This window comes from Scomber scombrus, chromosome 12 (genome assembly GCF_963691925.1).
Source record: "Scomber scombrus chromosome 12, fScoSco1.1, whole genome shotgun sequence".
NCBI classification, from domain to species: domain Eukaryota; kingdom Metazoa; phylum Chordata; class Actinopteri; order Scombriformes; family Scombridae; genus Scomber; species Scomber scombrus.
The window spans coordinates 4,592,710-4,610,879 of record NC_084981.1 but is presented as its reverse complement, the minus strand read 5'-3'; positions in this window follow the sequence as shown (position 1 = coordinate 4,610,879).

Below are 18,170 nucleotides of genomic sequence, written 5' to 3'. Positions count from 1 at the left end.
AAGGTCCTTGCATCAAGCACCTGACTGCTCAAATGGACTGTGACAACTCATGTGAAAGATCAGAGAGTTCTAGTTAATCACCATTTAACTACCTATTACATGTTCAATAGGCTATCTTTAATATGTGGATTTCATGGCAAGCATGGTACAAGCAGTATTGTGTATATCTGAATTATTTGTAGTTTTGTTTCTGGTAAGGAGGTACTTTTGAGAAAAAAGGTAATCTGTAATGTACAATCCTGAACTTGAGGGATACAGCGCATGGCGGAGAAGTGTCATGTATCTGCGTTAGCACAAACCTACAACGCTGCTTCGATACGTCAGTGTGTGGAACAATGCATAAAGTAATATATGAGCTCCAAGTGAGGCTAACTTTATTTGAGAGCATTGAAATAACTACAAGCTGAAAGCTAGACAGAACTGGAAGCTACGTACATGTTATGGGAGGGGTCAGAGGCAATCTCTTTCCATTTACATATTCTAGTATCAAAAACTGTGTCATTCACCATGAATTGCAGCAAAAAGAAAGAAAGAATTGCAAAAAATATATCTGTACTCCAGGGCTCTTGAAAAGAGTGAGATGAAATCATTTTAATCAGTATCAGCATAGGCTAATGCAGGGCACATTTTTTCGTTTTGCTGTGTTTTTTTTTAAAACCCGAAAGGAGAGTTATTTTTTATTTTTTTTTCCTTCTTGAGTTTCATTCAAGCTGTTCATAGTATAGCACTTGTCACTCTGCCTGAGAGTAAGTACCGACATCTCTCTTGCATTGTCCCACACTGATGCAATGTTGGTACCTGGTTTGAGTCTAAAAGCTAGTTTGTCATTTATAGGACATGAAGTGCACTGTTTCAATTTTCCCAGTTTACAAGTTTACGCTGAAGGGGAAAACATTGAAATGCTGTCAGACGACGAGGGTCCCATTGTTTAAGAGCAGTAAAAGATGAGACGCATAATCTGTTGCCAGCAACTCCAGCCTCATGACCCTTGACCTCTGTACCCTTGCCATTTTAACTTTGACCATTTGTCAATTTGTTTCCCCCCTAGAAACCCCCAGTGCTTAGCCTGGGCTTAAAATTCACTCTGTTGGCAAGGTCTGTAAATTAAGAAGGGTTGATGTGATTTACCAGCGCTCCTAACATGGTCACAGTATGGATGCTGGTCCCATTGGCCACAGCAGCGCCAAACATCCACATGGTTTTTAAGGAGCTGTATTGTATCACCATTGCCATCTACACCTGGACAATCTATAGACCTTGCCTGCAAAGACGACAGACACTCCAAAATCTTGTTGCTCACACTGCGAGAATCTGTTTTTTTGTATTAATCTTCCTTTAATTATAGATATGAAAAATAAACGTTTTTGCAAATAACACTTCACTATCTTTTAAGGGAAACTGTTAAGTTTTGTTGTCGTTTCTCTTTTCCTCAGCGTCTTGGTGGTGTTCAAGACTCCGATCACAGTATATATGAAATGATAAAAAAAGAAGAAAAAAAAAAGCAAACAAAAAAAAAAAATTCTGTGATGGTTTTGTCTTTTTTTTTTTTTTTGCCTTGGCTCTTCACAGCTCTTCAGGTTGAAATACAATTTGCATTGGGGAAAGGATTAAGATTATATATGAATATATAATAAAGAACTTAAAATATAGGAAAATGCACACTCATGTCGATTCCTATGCTTAAACACATTTATGGTCTACTTTTTCTGTATTTCTAGAATTGTATTTGAATTCAATGTTCACTTAGAGTAGGCACTATAGTATTTATATTGAGGCTCGTATTTTTAACTGTTGCTTGTTCTCTCTAAAGGTATTTACCATACCTTTTTTTGGTAGTGGAAAAAAAATCCCAAGCTGCCACGGTATATTTTTTTAATTTGGCAGGATAATATAGTGCGAATTATTTGTATGTTTAAAGAAATAAAAGGAAAAACCCCATAAAAAAGCAGCTAAAGTATGTGGCATTGGGAGGCGTCGCGGGCCATCAGATGGCCGCCGCTCTGTTTCCTGTCCACAGAGGTGGTTGTACATATCTTCTTTGGTTTTTGGTTCGGACCTCCCTCCCCCCCCCTCCTGCTGCCATTCTTGTATGCAGTAATGCAAGCTGACGTCGGCCTGTTCTGTTGTGTGCTTCTGTCTCTCTCTCACCCCTCCCACCTGACTACATTCCAACATCAAGAAGAGAGGAAAAAAAAAAAAGAAAAGAAAAAAAAACTTCATATGCAGTACATGGATTACGAAAAAAGCGTCAAAATAAATACATTTAAAAAGAAATTAAATGTTTTGCAGTTTTTTTTTCATTGCCAAATACTAAATGGTGCTTTATATTTAGATTGGGTATACTTTCATATGCAAAGCATATTTAAAAATGACCCGGGGGACGTGGAGAAGCCTGCTTGAGTTGAGACTTTTTTGTAAATGGCAATGCGGAATATTTTGTTATCAGCCTTTTCTATTCCTGTTCTGAGAGCTGTTTGTTGTAACTTGAACTTGAACTTTATCTTTTACTATGGGAGTTACTATTTATTATTACCTATATGATCTGTTCAAAACAGAGACATGGAATGGATCCTTATTTTTGGTTTCTTTTTATTTTATTTTATATTTTTGGTTATAATATAATTTTGATTTTTTTTCTTTTGTAATGTGGCCAATGGTCATTGGACAAACCAAGCTCTTTAATTTTCTGTTGTACTTGTTTGGGGTCCCTGTTCAGTTGTATTGGGAAAACCACTGTCTGTGTTTTCTGGCAGATGTCTGCATAATCCTGTTCACACACCCATTTTGTCCCTTTATCGAAAAACAATTAATAAAAAAAATGAAAGTATAATGGCACTTGTCGCTTATCTCCACTGTGTGTGTGTCAACTTATCTCAAGTGTTTGTGCATGAGTGTGTGTGTGTGTGTCCCGCCCCAACCCCTTATATCTTCTACCTTCAAATGCATACTCCCCCTTATCATAGATAATATGTTCCATCTTTTACATGTGTCTAATGAACACAGCTGATAACTCACTTCAAAAGGAGAGCTGATATTTCAATAGTGTTTGTTTTTCTGCATGTCACCATGTAGAAAACATGTAGCTCAGGCCACAAAGCTCATCCCCTTTTAGTGTGTGTTAATGTGTGTGTTATGGGTGTCAGCGTGACCTGTGCTGGGCGTTTTCCTTTCTCTAATGAGGTCTCAGTGTCTCGTGCAGTTGCATGAACCCAGTGAACTCCGCCCTCCGCCCTCCGCCCCCAGCCTCAACCTAGCCTTTGGCTATGTACTGTATGTACTTCATGACTCTGTGTGTGATCAGGTGACAAAACTTCTAAAACTCCTGACACCTGACAGCACATCTGCTGTGTCATCCTACCTGTTGGTCGAGGTAGTCCAGCTGTACGTGCTGTACAAGTACATGCCTGTGTGTGTGTGTGTGTGTGTGTATGTATGTGTGTGTGTGTGTGCATCACACCATTTTCACCTAGTTTGCATACTATCTCAAAGCACACATGTGTATTATGCATGTCACTCCTCAAAGTGCAGTACAGTATCTGCTGCTGATAATAGCTAGTTATGTTCATTCCACCCCCAGTCCCCCACACACACACACACACACACACATACATACACACATACGTACGGACAGTATATGCACACGTATACGAACCACCTCTCACAGACTGTACTTGAGTAAATATAATTATGTCCCTCTGTTTGCGTAGTAGTCACAAAGCCTCATAAAGCTGTCAGGATCCATCAGCACTATGTCATCCAACCACCGCACCCCCTTTGTTCAGTCCACACACACACATACACACACATAAGTCTCCTCAGAAAACATCTACACACCTGCTACAATAATGTGAATAGATATCCAATTGAAGCAAATCCTCAAAATGTAAGATTGAATGAAATTCAGCGGGAGGATGCTGATTGTTCTAGAAAGAAATTCAGTTATTTAACCAACAAGTAAAAGTGAGAAATCATTGCTTTTGCATTAAGAATATTTGCAAAGACTAGATATGTTAGATTTTAGTAAGTGACTAATAGCAAAAGATGCACACAAGTGGACACAAAAACAGTATTCTGCATTCACATGGGGACAAAATAGCACAATCCACACAGTAACTTACTATCTGCTCTTATAGTATGCTCACTGCTGCTATCATCAGTGGTAGGTCAAAGGTTAGAGTGCCTAGTTCGTCATGCAGAAAGTAATTTTGAAGCCTCTTCACGCCTCATTTAAAAATAAACACCTTTTGACGAACACACCCCAAATACAACAAACTGGTTTCGGCTACTCGGAAAAGGATGCCGAGCATTCTCCCTTAGGGTCATTCTTACTTTTTCACTGCAGAGAGACAAAAGTTAAGAAAGCTCTGTGGACTTAGAGGTCGGAACATTTTCTCCCTTCCCTCGCCGCCTACTGCTGAAGTGCCCCTGACCAAGGCAGTGAACCCCAATTGCTGCAGAGGAGAGCAGGGACGAGTCCCATGTGTGAATGTAAAGCAAGGACAAGCACTGAAAAAAAAGAAGAAGAAGAAGAGAACTTGGCTGTATTTACATTCAAAACTAAAAGCTAGAAAAAGCTCACAAAGAATATGCATCACTCCCATTTAAAGCAATGATTATGCTCCGAGGAAGCCCTGAGAGTAGCTTTGAGATTAAGTGATGTTAGAGGTTCAGGCTGTGTTGGAATACTATAAGACTATATTTCCCATCCTCAGATGCCCACAAGTGGCAGCAGTTTCCTCTTTACTCCCTGTTAAACAATGCGACTAGCCACCGGCAGCACCGCCTCAGCAAATAAAACAAATCAGCACCATATTCCTTTCACTTCCTCTCTCTCTCTCTCTCTCTCTCTCGCTTTCTCTCCCCTCTCTCCCTCTCTCCCTCTCTCCCTCTCTCTTTCTGTGATAAATTCATTGTGTTATAAACCCGTGAAGCATTCAGGCCTTTTCTGCTTTACTGGGGCTCTCCTGTGCTGGTTTATGTGAAAAGCGTAATGCATTTGTCACCGTTATAAAATCTATACAACCATGACCTGCAGCCCCCCATAAACTCCCATGGATTTGTTTTTGACCTGCAGGGTTTTTAACAATAAGAGATTCTCCAAAGACTTTAGAAAGCATGTTTTCACACTGCTTTTGTCACTGTATGGTCTTGGCGCAACACTGTTCCAATGGAATCTAGATAGAGAAAAGGAATGTGTGTGTGTGTGTGCGTGTGCGTGAATGTCTGTGCGTATGTGTGTGTTTTGTCTGTCTTTCTTCCTTCTGAGTGTACTTTGGTATCAGTAGTGTACACAGTGTGCTATGCCACAGAGGTGCATTTTGTCTTGGCTAGCCTCTGCCTGTCATACAGAGGAGTAGTTACTTCTATACATATTGAGCGGTTTATTACACGCTGACCACTGCGGTCTATAGGAACCGGCTGAAGAGTAAATGCAATCAATCAGCGAACATTACTTAGCAGCACGTATAATGGCCGCAAGGTCGGTCTGGCATGTAAAAACTGCAATCAAAGTCAACAAAGGAATAATGCATGGACATTGACCACCTCTGACCATAATACACTTAATGCTCCCGTGTAGGTGTTTAAACTTAAGAAGCTGACTGACTTCAGATCAGCTTTAAAGGTGAGAATAAACTGTTTCTCTGACCTGGTATTGATGCATGGTGGTGAAAACATTTGATTCATTTCTATATGTTCTACATTCTTATACTTCTAACTGCTGTAATACAAAAAATAGTTCTTTTTATAGTTTTAGCCATTGTTCATTGGGGTATAACATTATGCTCACCAAGGTAATTGGGGAATTCTGTGAATTTCAGATTATCTAAACCAGGGGTGTCAAACTCAAATAATATATAATATATCATAATATATCACTTTACTATCATAAATCAGAGATAAAATGAGCAATTTCAACAATATGTGATGATCAGTCTATGAATGGTTTAAATATGATGGTCATGTTGGAAAAAAAAACATCTGAAGCAGCAGAATTATTACAATTACTTTCCTGTAATTTTCATACTTTGCAAAGTGATCCAGTGGTCCTGATCGGACGCCTCGGCGGGCCGGTTCTGGCACGCGGGCCGTATGTTTGACACCACTGATCTAAACTATAGTCCTTTTCAGGCTAAACCTTAAAATGTTAATAATAATCCCTACACAAACAGAAAACTGTCTTGGTGCACAACACAATACGTAATAACCCAGCAGGTCAAAACGGAACCAGGATACTGTGATTAACGTTCACACGAGAGAGTTTCAACTGTTCGCTCTCCTTCTATCCTCGATATAAGTCTGGGTAAACTTGCGGTTGTGGTTGGTGATTCTCTATCTGTTTATATTTCTTGCCTCATTTAGCATCGTCGCTTCATTGCCAGATCTCAGCAGTTGAATATGTTTCAATATCCGTTTATTAACAATGGCTCACACACTGTTAGAAATGAAACCAAATAAAACTTTCCCCTGACTCTGCACAGCTCTACAGACACTATCCTCTGCACAGCTCATAGTTTTGATTTTACAGCATACAGCCTGACTATTTCATTATATATATTTATTCTTTTATTTGATCACTCTCATAGCTTTCATAGTGCTGTTTTTATCTGCAGAAGGCAACCGCTCCCCACAGAACCACACAACGACACACAGAGACTAGTTGGTAAACCTACTGTAGTGGAACATTTAACAGGTGAAGAAACAGTTACTGGTGGAGACCAAAAACAGAGCTAAAAGTGAGCGAATATAGGATTTAAATATATCATTTAGCTAGAAACACGACTCCAAGTGAATGCTAACGTTTTCCTCTATATCTACTGGATGCTGTAAATTGGAAACTATTTGCTAATAAATTTGCCAGATTATCTTACAATAATTATCTGACAATAGCAAGTCAGTGTTGCCTTCATAGCTTATTTCTGCTGCCCAAAGGAAGCCCATTGCAGGTCAAAAATACGATTAACCCTTACATACTGTTCAGGGTCTAATTTGACCCATTTTTACATTTGAGAGACAAAAAGACCCCTAAAAACTTAAGCTCTCAGTCAGAAATGTGATGACTTATCCTAAAGTGACCCAGAAGATGCAAAAAATGGAAATATTTCAACTTTCTAATAATATTTTGTGCACATTTATTAAAGACTGTTGATGATTTGTGGTCCCAAAATGATGTATGTAGACTAATTATGAGGGGATAGTTTGAAATACCTGAATATGAACAGTGTGTTAGGGTCAAAACTGTAATAAATCACAAAACCTTGATCACTGTTTTATGAGGAATAAACATATTAAATCAACTGAAATAGTTGACACGGATGTGACCACCATCTAAAAAAATCTTTGGCTGAAAAACTACGCAAGTAAGAGAAGCTTTAGTTCACACACAATGCAGTAAGAAGCATCCACTGTGAAATGTGTCAGAAACACGCTGACAAACAAAACCCGACCACAGGTATGAGGAACGCCTTAAGCTTCTACGCCGTGTACCTCCGTCACAAAACAATGGCAGCTAAGCCCTGCTGTTAAAACACTGACTTCAGCTCTGGCTGTTACTGCTAATCCTATAAAAAAAACATTACGAGTTGCACCGTGGGCGCATGTTACAGTACCAAAGTTGTGACTGAGACGTCGGGAAGGTAAAAGGTGAGAGGTCACGTGTTTATCGCTGCATTTGTTTAATCTGACCTTGCAGATGTAATGTCATGGTGTAACCGTATGATGATATGTTTAGACTAGACGAAGAACACGCTGTAAAACATGTGTGATTTAAGACGTTATTTAACTTTGACTGACTTTTTGCAGTGACTCAAGCCCCTGCAGCTGCTTTCTAGGAGTGAAAATCATTCAGAAAAGTTACATTCATTCAAATCCACTCTGCACATATGCTCATATTGATGATTATATTGTCAGTATAACCAGCTGCGTTTGAAATCAGCAGTAAGGGTAGTGGCTCTACAACCCACCCACCCCCCAACCCCACACACACACACACACAAGCACACACATGCTCACACACAGCTAAGCCGAGGCATAAGAGGCCAAAGTCTATTGATAGGCCATCAGTGCTGGAATGCAAGGTGTAGAAAAGACAAATCAAACAGCAATGGCAGGTGTGGCGAATCATGTCTAAGTCTGCCCCCCCCCCCCCCTCATCCAGCTTTGCCCCCCAGTTCGTGTCTTCCAACCAGAATACGTGAATGATTTTGTATGTGAGGGGTGGTTGAGGAAGCACAAGGGGGGAAGGGAGGGCAGGGCTGTCTGGCCCTGTGCGGGGTCGTAAGGTCAGAGAGTAGGCTTAGACGAAGAAAAAAAAAAAGAAGCCCCCTCCGCCCCACTCCCTCCCCTTTTCTTCTCCTTTCATTCCTTCATTCTTTCACTCCAGCCCCGAACTCAGCCTGAAGTTCAGATTCATTGTCAAAGTGTATGTGAATGAATGAGAGATTGAATGAATGGGGGTGGGGGTGGGGCAGGGGGGGTTAAGGGAAGGTCATTGAGGGAGCAGAGCAACATGTGTCAGATGTGCATGCTTTGTGTGACTTTTTTTTTCATAGGTTGCCTCTTTTTTCATATCATTATTCACATATTCACACTCAAAATATGATATTAATTGGACAATTCTAATTGGACATTAATTGAAGCATCCTGTCATTAACTTTTTACAGTTGTTCCTAAATCATTTGCACACTGTCTGTTACCTCCAGCTCCAATTATAACAATTACCAGGCAACCACAATGTCCTTATGAACAGTTTATGATGCCTTTTAATATCTAATGAGTGCCACTTCAAGGACAGTGTCATCTTATGGTCATTTTGTCTACTTTCATTGTTTTAACATGGTAAAACAAAGTGGCTATTAAACATTAAATATAGCCTGATAACCTGCCTTATTCTACACTGTGGATGAATGATAAAAAAAATATCTATCTATCTCACTGCCTGCCCACTGTAGAAGATGATGTTCTGTGTTATATCATCCTACCTGACTCTGCTCTAACCCCTTGACCTCACAGCGCAGCGACGGCAGGCGGCTGTAAGGGCTATATCGTGCTTGGATCCTCCAGGGTCATGAAGGGCCTCTCTCTGATCTCTGACCCTAGAAAGAGGCCTCATGGCCTGGCTGGTCTAACGGAAAATCCCTGGGGCCTGAGCTGGATAAAAGGATGTCCAGGAAAGACATGGATTATCAGTACGCATGTGTGATGGTATGTGTGTGGGTGTGTGCGAGTGTGTCTGGGCGTGCGTGTGAATATGTGCGTGTGTTTGATTGTGTGTGTGTTAACATACCCCGGAGACTCATGCCTGACTTGACTAACTGAGTTCAGGACACACACTCGGACACACACTCAGGTTATGGAGGTTAATTGCAGCTACACAGATGAGGGGGTTGGGTCACCTTTGCTGGAAAAGTAAGACAGAGAGAGAGAGAGAGAGAGAGAGAGAGAGAGAGAGAGAGAGAGAGAGAGAGAGAGAGAGAGAGAGAGAGAGAGAGAGAAGGGACACTGCATTAGCTCAAGATGTACTAATGTGTGTGCGTATGGGAAAAAGAAATAGAGACACACACACACACATGTGGGTGAGGGGACATTGTGTGTTAGGTTGTTATGTCTGGAACCAATGTGTATGTGTTCCTGTGACCCTCCTGCATGTCTTCAAGCCTGTTCCTACACACACACACACACACACACACCTACACACACACAACTCTTTCATCCTCTCTTTTAATCTCTTCCACTCCTTCTCCTCCTGTGCTCATATGTGTGTGTCTGTGACAGGTCAAAGGGTCAACCTGCGGGTTTGAGGGTTGGGTTTCACATGACTGCACACCTTTGTTGCTCGCTGCGGGGGGAAAGACTGAACCTGTGTGTGTGTGTGTGTGTGTGTGTATGAGGTGAAGAAGGGGGGTGTGTTTTGTATGTTGTGTCTAGTCCTGAGTCACAGCGGACACAGACAACACTCCAGTCCCGCCTCCTCCCACCCCTTCTCCCCTTTCACCCATAGGTCCACGTTTTTGATGTCTGCTGAATGCCGTGTGATCATACGGAAATGTGTGAACGCCTCGCACAAACACAGTCACACTCCAAAGACTCGTATTGGTTTGTTTTTTTTCTAAAGCTGCATGGGGAGTCAGTAAAACCAGTCTCACCCTGCCCCCAGGAGCTGAAAGAATTTTATTTGTCCGTCTTGACAAGTTTTAGCGTCCCATGACGGTGTTGGACTGTTTGCAGTTAGCACCATTCAACCTTAAAATGAACCATTCTTAGTCTGATATGATAATATTTGGTTTCTAACCTAGGGATGTCACAGGATGTTTTCTTTTCTTTTCTCTTATTATCCTGGATCAGATAAGAGAGTAAATACAGCTTTGTTAAACTGCCTCCAACTCAAATCCACACTAAGGCCATAACCTATAATGATGACACTGATTCATTTTAAATGGTCATGTGGAAAAACATTGGTAACCACTGCTCTACATTATTAAAGTGCTTTTATTACAGTTTACATTAACATTTACATGAACAGAATTGGGATATAATTTAAACCTCATTCTTAATAAACAGCGAAACCAGGCCGGGTCAATTTTGACCAGAGGGGGGGGGGGTTACAATTTGGCTGATCAAACACCTGAATCAACTCAGATCCTGTCAAGCTGTCGCCTTTGGTATTTATTTTTCACTATTTTCTACAATTTCTCATTATTTTCCCAAAAATCAAGAGACTTGCAAGTGTTAATATTTGTAAATCACAAAGGTGGGTACACATATGTTTGACACTTATTCTACAGAGGTAGGCAAATAGTGGCCCATGGGCCAAATTTGGCCCTGTAGCAAAAATATTTGGCCCACTAAAGACAATTTTGACTTTCATAGTTTACGTCAAAACTTTAACATCATTTTTCACAAATCTACAAATAACAAAATAAACACAAGTGTCTTGTAAATTCCAATTATTGCCATATATCCTTGCTAGATCTAATCCTACACCCCCCCCCCCCCCCCCCACACACACACACACCAGCAGAGGCATTACATCATGTATCTTAAATCCAATAAACCTTGCAGAAATTAAAGTTTAATACGTGAATTCCACAACTTTTGGCAGTGTTAGAGCCATGCTGTGTTGATGCCAATTTCCCTTTTAGATACAATCTTTAACAGTGTTGTAAATCTGTTTTATTCTTAAATAAATCAAAAGCAATGAACATATAAACCTGCATTTACACTGCATTGATTAACCCCCCTCCCAGTGAAAAATCCTTAAAAAACTGGCCCATCATTGAACCTAATTGTGAACCCCTGTTATACAGTGACTATGCAGTAAAAGTGCCTGCCTGCAGCATTACAACCTGGTTCTGTATGTTGCAAGCTTGGTTTGATGATGTTCCTACTTGCTACTTATGAGTAGGAGCTGTTATCCTGGCCTGCAGCACAGGTTTGACTCGCCAGTAGGCAGTAACTAGAATCTAAAATCCTCATGACATTCTTGTGAGGATTTCACTTGAAGCCTAAACATGTCTAAAATCAACCTGTAAGTCAAGGACGCAGAAAACTGCATAATTTGGATTCAGAGTTTTTAAATTGTGGCACTTTAACTATGAAAAAACTATGAAAGCCAGGTCATATAACCATTCTGCTCTAGCCATGAACTGGTTAGACAGTCAAGTTGTTGTAATCTGTGTTTTTCTACCTTTGAAAGTGCTGCTAAGAAACGAGGTCAAAATGTCTTGTGAAACTCTAAATCCACTGACCCCAATGGCCGCTCGACTAAAGTTAGCCTTGGCTAGAGTACCATTAAAGTAGTGTATTCTTACTTTTTCTTTTTTCCCCTTAAAGCCTTGCAAGTATTTGTCTTCTCAACAAGCTCTATTTTTGACTTACAGGTGGAGGGTGAACCTGATGAGATGGCTTTTTCCTCTTTCTGGGTCACAGAGGAGACAGAAAAATAGAGAGAGAGGAGAGAGAAGAACTCTATAAAAAGGTCAATCTTATTAAATTATTTAGACGTTCTGAGTTGGACAGTAGTTCCTAACACACACCGCTTTTACCTTGACAGCAGTCACAACAAGCTAGAGCAAGATTTAGCTATGATAAATTGGTTAGGCTGTTTGTATTTCATCCACATTATGACACAAGAAAGCTCTGCCTCAATGCTTCTGATGGAAAGCTGGACATTCTGTAGACCTACAGGTAATACAGCTGTTGGCCAGCAAGCACATCTGCTGGATCTAACCATGTTTTACATTAATGTCAGACATGACAACAGCATATAAATGATCGAAAATCACAAAAAGCATGTTATGTATCATCGATTTGGGATGTTTATTTGAAATCTTAGAGCCTCCACTCACTCCTCCCATAGTTGTGCAACGCTACAAATGCAACTCCAACCAACTAGCCTAACAACTATAGTTTAAAAATGATATTACAGAGAAGAGGTGTACATGTACGGTAATCTACCTGTCCCATCCCCTCTGGCTGGTTTAGTTCCAAATACTCTCTCACACACACCCACACACACACACACACACACACACACTTGGCTATATGCCACAATTCTTTATGAGTTCCCAGCAACTGCTATAGTGACACAAACACACCCTGTGCCCCAGAGCACCGGTCATTGATTGACCTGTTCTACTGGCCCATCCGCACCTTTGCACGCTCACAAGATCATACATGTAGTGTAAACACCTGCACATACACACATGCATGCACGCACACGCACACGCACACACACACACACCTGTTATCAACCACACCCACAGGTAAGAAAAAGTGTTGAGTGACAGTAAAGGGCCGCTGCGAGGATCTCTGCTAAAGAAAACACACACACATGCACGACCGCATCAAAGTAAGCAAAGACACACACACATCCGTATGAGCAGTATAACTTTTCCACACCAAATAAAGGTCAGCCAAGTGCATTATTTTCATTCTAACACTTGTTAGTGTGTGTCAAGCTCCGCTAGATGATTGACGGCTTTAATCTGAGCTCATTTTGCTGCTAAGAGGCCACATGTTGGAACTTGTTATCTAAGGATTATCAAACGATAGACAGATATGCACACACACTTCAAACACACACGCACACACACACACACACACACACACACACACACACACACACACACACACACACACACACACACACACACACACACACACACACACACACACACACACACACACACACACACACAGAGTTAGAATGCGAACATTTCCCTCATGTTAATCAAAGTGAGGCAAACGTACTTTTCTTTCTTCTTTCCATGCAACCACCAGTTCAGCCAATTAAAACACAGTAACAAAGTAAATGATAGACTGATGACAGCCCGAGCTGATTGTGTTTATTTTCATCTGTGTGTGTGTGTGTGTGTGTGTGTGTGTGTGTGTGTGTGTGTGTGTGTGTGTACTTCAAATGAGTTGAGGTCAGCTCCAGTAAACTAGGCACCATTTCACTGTAATAACATTAATCAGTTTGGCTCATTTTAAATAAGAACTAAGTGAGTGTATTGTTATGCTCAATTACTGTTTGTGGTTAGGTCATGGACAAGTAAATACAAACACGTGTAGGCTACATGCTTAATCCCATCAATGCATTTATGCTTTTTTTTGCCTAGCCTGCTTCACAAATGTGAATGTCGGTACAGATCCACTTGTTTTTATTTATTATAGAAAACTATAAAAATCAGGAAACTATAGAAACCAGAAAAATGGCTTCAAATCACATCAAACACCTGTTTAATCAGCAGAGGGAAAGCAACAGAAACAAAACTAAATTATACTTCCCAACAGAAAACCACAACTTGTAGCAACATAAGAGCAGAATCAGTTTGATACTTGTTATATGACTCTCCTGACATCGCCCAGGTGTTGCTGAATTAGTAATTAATTGCAGGTCCTGACCCTAAATCTGCCAAACTGAAGGAGTTATCATGACAGTGCTTTTTACCATCATTTATACAGAATGTTTATTTCATTTTAATACATTTTAATTTAATTAATTTTGCTTTATTTTTTCATTGTTCATTTAAATGTTGAAATTCATTTTTATTTCTAATTATGACAACACACAATTAAGTGCAGATTAAATGAAGTAAAATTCAAAGTAGTGACTCTTTTCTAATAAACCATGCTTTAATAAGATGTTAATGTGTCTTTCAAAACATTGTATGTAAAGCACTCTATTAGCATTTTTGTACTGTTGCCTCTTGTCAAGCTTTCCATTGTAGCATGGCAATTTCAAAATGGTAATGGTGGCAGATGTATTACTTCAAATTCATAGATTTTAGAAACAATGGGTCTTTAGTTAAAGAAAAGAGAGCTGACAACTACCATGAGCAGATTTTATTAGCTGTAGCTCGCTAGTGTTCATCTAACATGGCTAACTCTGTAAACTAGCTGAAAGGTCTAGCTAGTTTGGTTTAAAATGTAAAAATGTACAGAAAATGTTGGTTAATTACATTCTATAATAGCTACTGATAACAATGGCAGATTTATTAATTTAAATTAATCTCTTTGGGAAACAAATGGCTCTTTGAGTTCACACAAAAAGAGCTGACAGCTACCATTAGCAGATTTAGCTAGCTCGCTAGCATTTATTTAAGTAATGTAAAATAGTCTTCAATATGAAATTGTTGGCTTGTTACATTATATAATGCTGATAATGGTTGCATATATAACATAAAATTCATAGATTTTGGAAACAATGGTACATAAAAAAAAAGAGAGCTGCAACTACCATTAGCACATTTTTATTAACTGTAGCTCGCTAGCATTTGTTTAAGTAAGGCTAACTCTATAAGCTAGGTGAAAACTCGAGTCTCAAGTCTCTTTTTATGTTTCCAGCTAGCTCGGTTTAAAACACAAGAATGAACAGAATTTAAAATAGTCTTGAATATGAAAATGTCAGTTAATTAACCTACACTATATAATACTGTTAACTGTGGCAGATTTATTCCTTGAAATTCACAAATCTTGAAACCAGTGCCTATGAATTCACGCAAAGAGAGCTGGCAACAGATTTTGTTAGCTGTAGCTTGCTAGCATTTATCTAATTAAGGCTAACTCTGTAAGCTAGCTGAAAACATAGTCTTGAGTCTCTTTTAATATTTCAAGCTAGCTTGGTTTAAAACATAAAAATGTAAAAGTATGCTAAAAGACTGACTCTTGAGGTCCCAGACACAAAGCCAGCATCTTCATGACTTACCCCTAGCATTACAGTGCAATATTAGAAATAAAAATGTGATTAAAATGTCCCACTGGATGCTTGCTATGGTAAAACATACTTGGACATGTATCACTTGGCTCTGTAATGTAGATCCCACATTTTAGCTGTAAATAAGATCTGTCGTTGAGCCACCTTCTTTTATTTTTCGCTAAACCAAACTAAGCCACCATAATTCCGCCCCTATGTATGCTTTTGTGTAGCATGCAGGTAGATGTGACACGTAAATACAACAGTGTCAGCACCTTGTCCTTTTACACAGACATCATTCTGGCTAAGAACTACCTCCATAGCCTTATAATACTGTACTTTTTATACAGAACAAGGCAGAATAAAGGCTTTGAACATACTGTGTAGAAGAGTCTACCGAGGCTTTATGCGTTATATGTTTATTCACATGTTTCACTTTTACAATAGAAAGGACTTTGAGAATCAGGGCTAAACAATGAGTTTGACTTGTGTTGGCTTTTTTAACACAGGGTGTAAAACCACCACAATGCTGCTATAAAAGCACATAAACACCAGACAGTCTGCTATGTGGTGAGGACTCCATCTGAAGTCCAAACATGGTTCAGCCGACAAGTCAAGTACACAGAACACTGTTTACTGTTAACATGTGTTGATATTTTTGTAACAGTAATTTGGAGTTGAAAGTGATGAGTTATTTCACCACTTAAAGAGCTCGAAGAATACACGATCATAAATCTTGTGAGATGTTTGTTTTCACATTGATGATTTTTGGCAAAAATGGAAATAGAATGAAAAAAGTGCAAATTAAGAGCATTTTTTAATCCTCAACCACATCTGTGATTGAATCACAACTGCAGAAAATAAAAGGAATTTTTCTTTCTCCCAATCCTAAGAATAATAAACTTGCTTAAATCAAGTAACATCAAACCAGCAGCCATAGATGGATTTATGATAGAATTCTGAGGGATAGATGGCGAGATGATGGGACCACAAAAGCGCAGCGAGAGCGGTGTGTGTGTGTGTGCATGTGTGTGTGTGTGTGAGTGGTTCAGGAGTGGTCTCAGTGTCCTGGGGGCTGGGGAGGTTTGAATGTCAGTTTCTCTAATAACGGGAATCGGTGAAAAGGTCAGCCCCAGTCGCCTGACCACACCGAGGGGATGGTGTGTGTGTGTGTGCGTGTGTTTGCGAGTGAACATGTGTAGGCTATTTGAGCGCGTACGACAATGTGTGCGCGGTTGTTTCGTATTCTTATTTGAGTTTGAGTGTGAAAAGGTGCGCATGTGTGTGTGTGTGAAGGGGTGGGGGGGTTGATTCTTTGGCGAAGGAGAGGAAATGAGGGGAAAAAGAAAAATGGCAGAAGGTCACAAGGAATGAGAAGTGCAGGAAGAGGAAAAAGGGGGAAGAGGAGTGGAAGAAGGTGAAGAACGAGGATAAAGGCGTGGTGAGGTGTAGGAGAAAGGAAAACATTAAGGGACCAAGTGTGTAAAAGGAAGAGCTAACGGCACACTGAAGACATGATTTATGTAACCGAGTAAGAAAAACTGTTCATGTCAACCTCGTAGTTGTAATTTCAAGTAAAAGATATCATTATATAATTTCGGCTATTTGAATGATGTGACTACATTATAATTATTAGTTATGTCAATACATTTCTAGTTTTTAAGTCAACACCATGAGTTCTTATTTGAAATCTTTAAAATTTAAATGATGATGAGTTAAATGAACATTGAATATGAGAGTTCACGCAACTAAATTAACTAACATTCCCAGCATGCATTTCTTTAAAGTTAAAATTCTTTGGAGTAGCTTGATGAAAACAGACATAATGAAAACTTTGTGTGTATACTTTAATACCTATTAAAATAAGTCATGGTATAAAACTATGTATATACTATAAAAACTATGTTTATACAATATTTTATACTATAAAACAACGTAAATCATGATGAAGGCTAGTGTTGAATTCAGTCCCTGTGCTTGTATACTAAATAGTGTAGTGTTATCTTTGTTCTTTGAACTTTTTCTTAATTCTTTGTGATACTTCAAATTGATAAAAATATAAATGACAACCAAAATGAATCTGAATTAAATTTACAATTTCACAAGTTAGCAGATTTAAATCCAACAAACAAAGGAGATGGTTTAGACAACATGCAATATTGAGTCTATATAACTATTGGTTGTGTTGTAGTTGTTGACTTAACCTAACACATTAAGACAGCCCTTTCACTCATATTTTTAAGTTGAAACGACACGTTCCATTTTTACAGTGAATTAATTTAAATTTTTTTGTTTGAAGTTAAGAACCACAGTCAAATGTTAACAGTTACTGTGAGACAATTATCTCCAATATGTCTGCCAGGGATGTGCCATATCATTTGAAAGCTTTTTACACAAAAAGAAGAAAACAACATAACCATGAGGCTAAAAGCTACAAGTAAATGCTAATAATGAGAATACTGAAATCATATCCTTGTTGAAATATGAGGGGGTCAACAACCTGGAGAGACAAAAACTTGAGTTGATTCCGGTATTTTGAGTCGCAGTATATTTAAATATTTACTACTTAGGCCGACAATTTTCTTAATTATTGCATGAGTCTGTTGACCCTCCTAAGACCTGCTGAAATGGTTTACAGTAAATGATTCCTGTAATTCTAAGCGGGCAGCTGTGGTGGTGCTCTTCACTATAACGTGCCGGAGACACAAAGGAGGGACATTGCATTAATATTTGAAACAATGAAGCCGTGTGGTCATTAGGCTGGTCTCCTCTGCTTCCACAGCAATACATTAAGCCAAGACAAGCGCCATATATTTTACATGGTCCTGTCGACACAGAAGATGGATCCTGCGGCATAATGATGTCCTCTTAGAAGGTGCTGCAGGTGTAAAGAAAGATAGAAAGAGAGAGGGAGGTAGAAAAATAAAGGAAGGAGATGGTGTGTGTGTGCGTGTGTGTGTGTGTGTGTGTGTGTGTG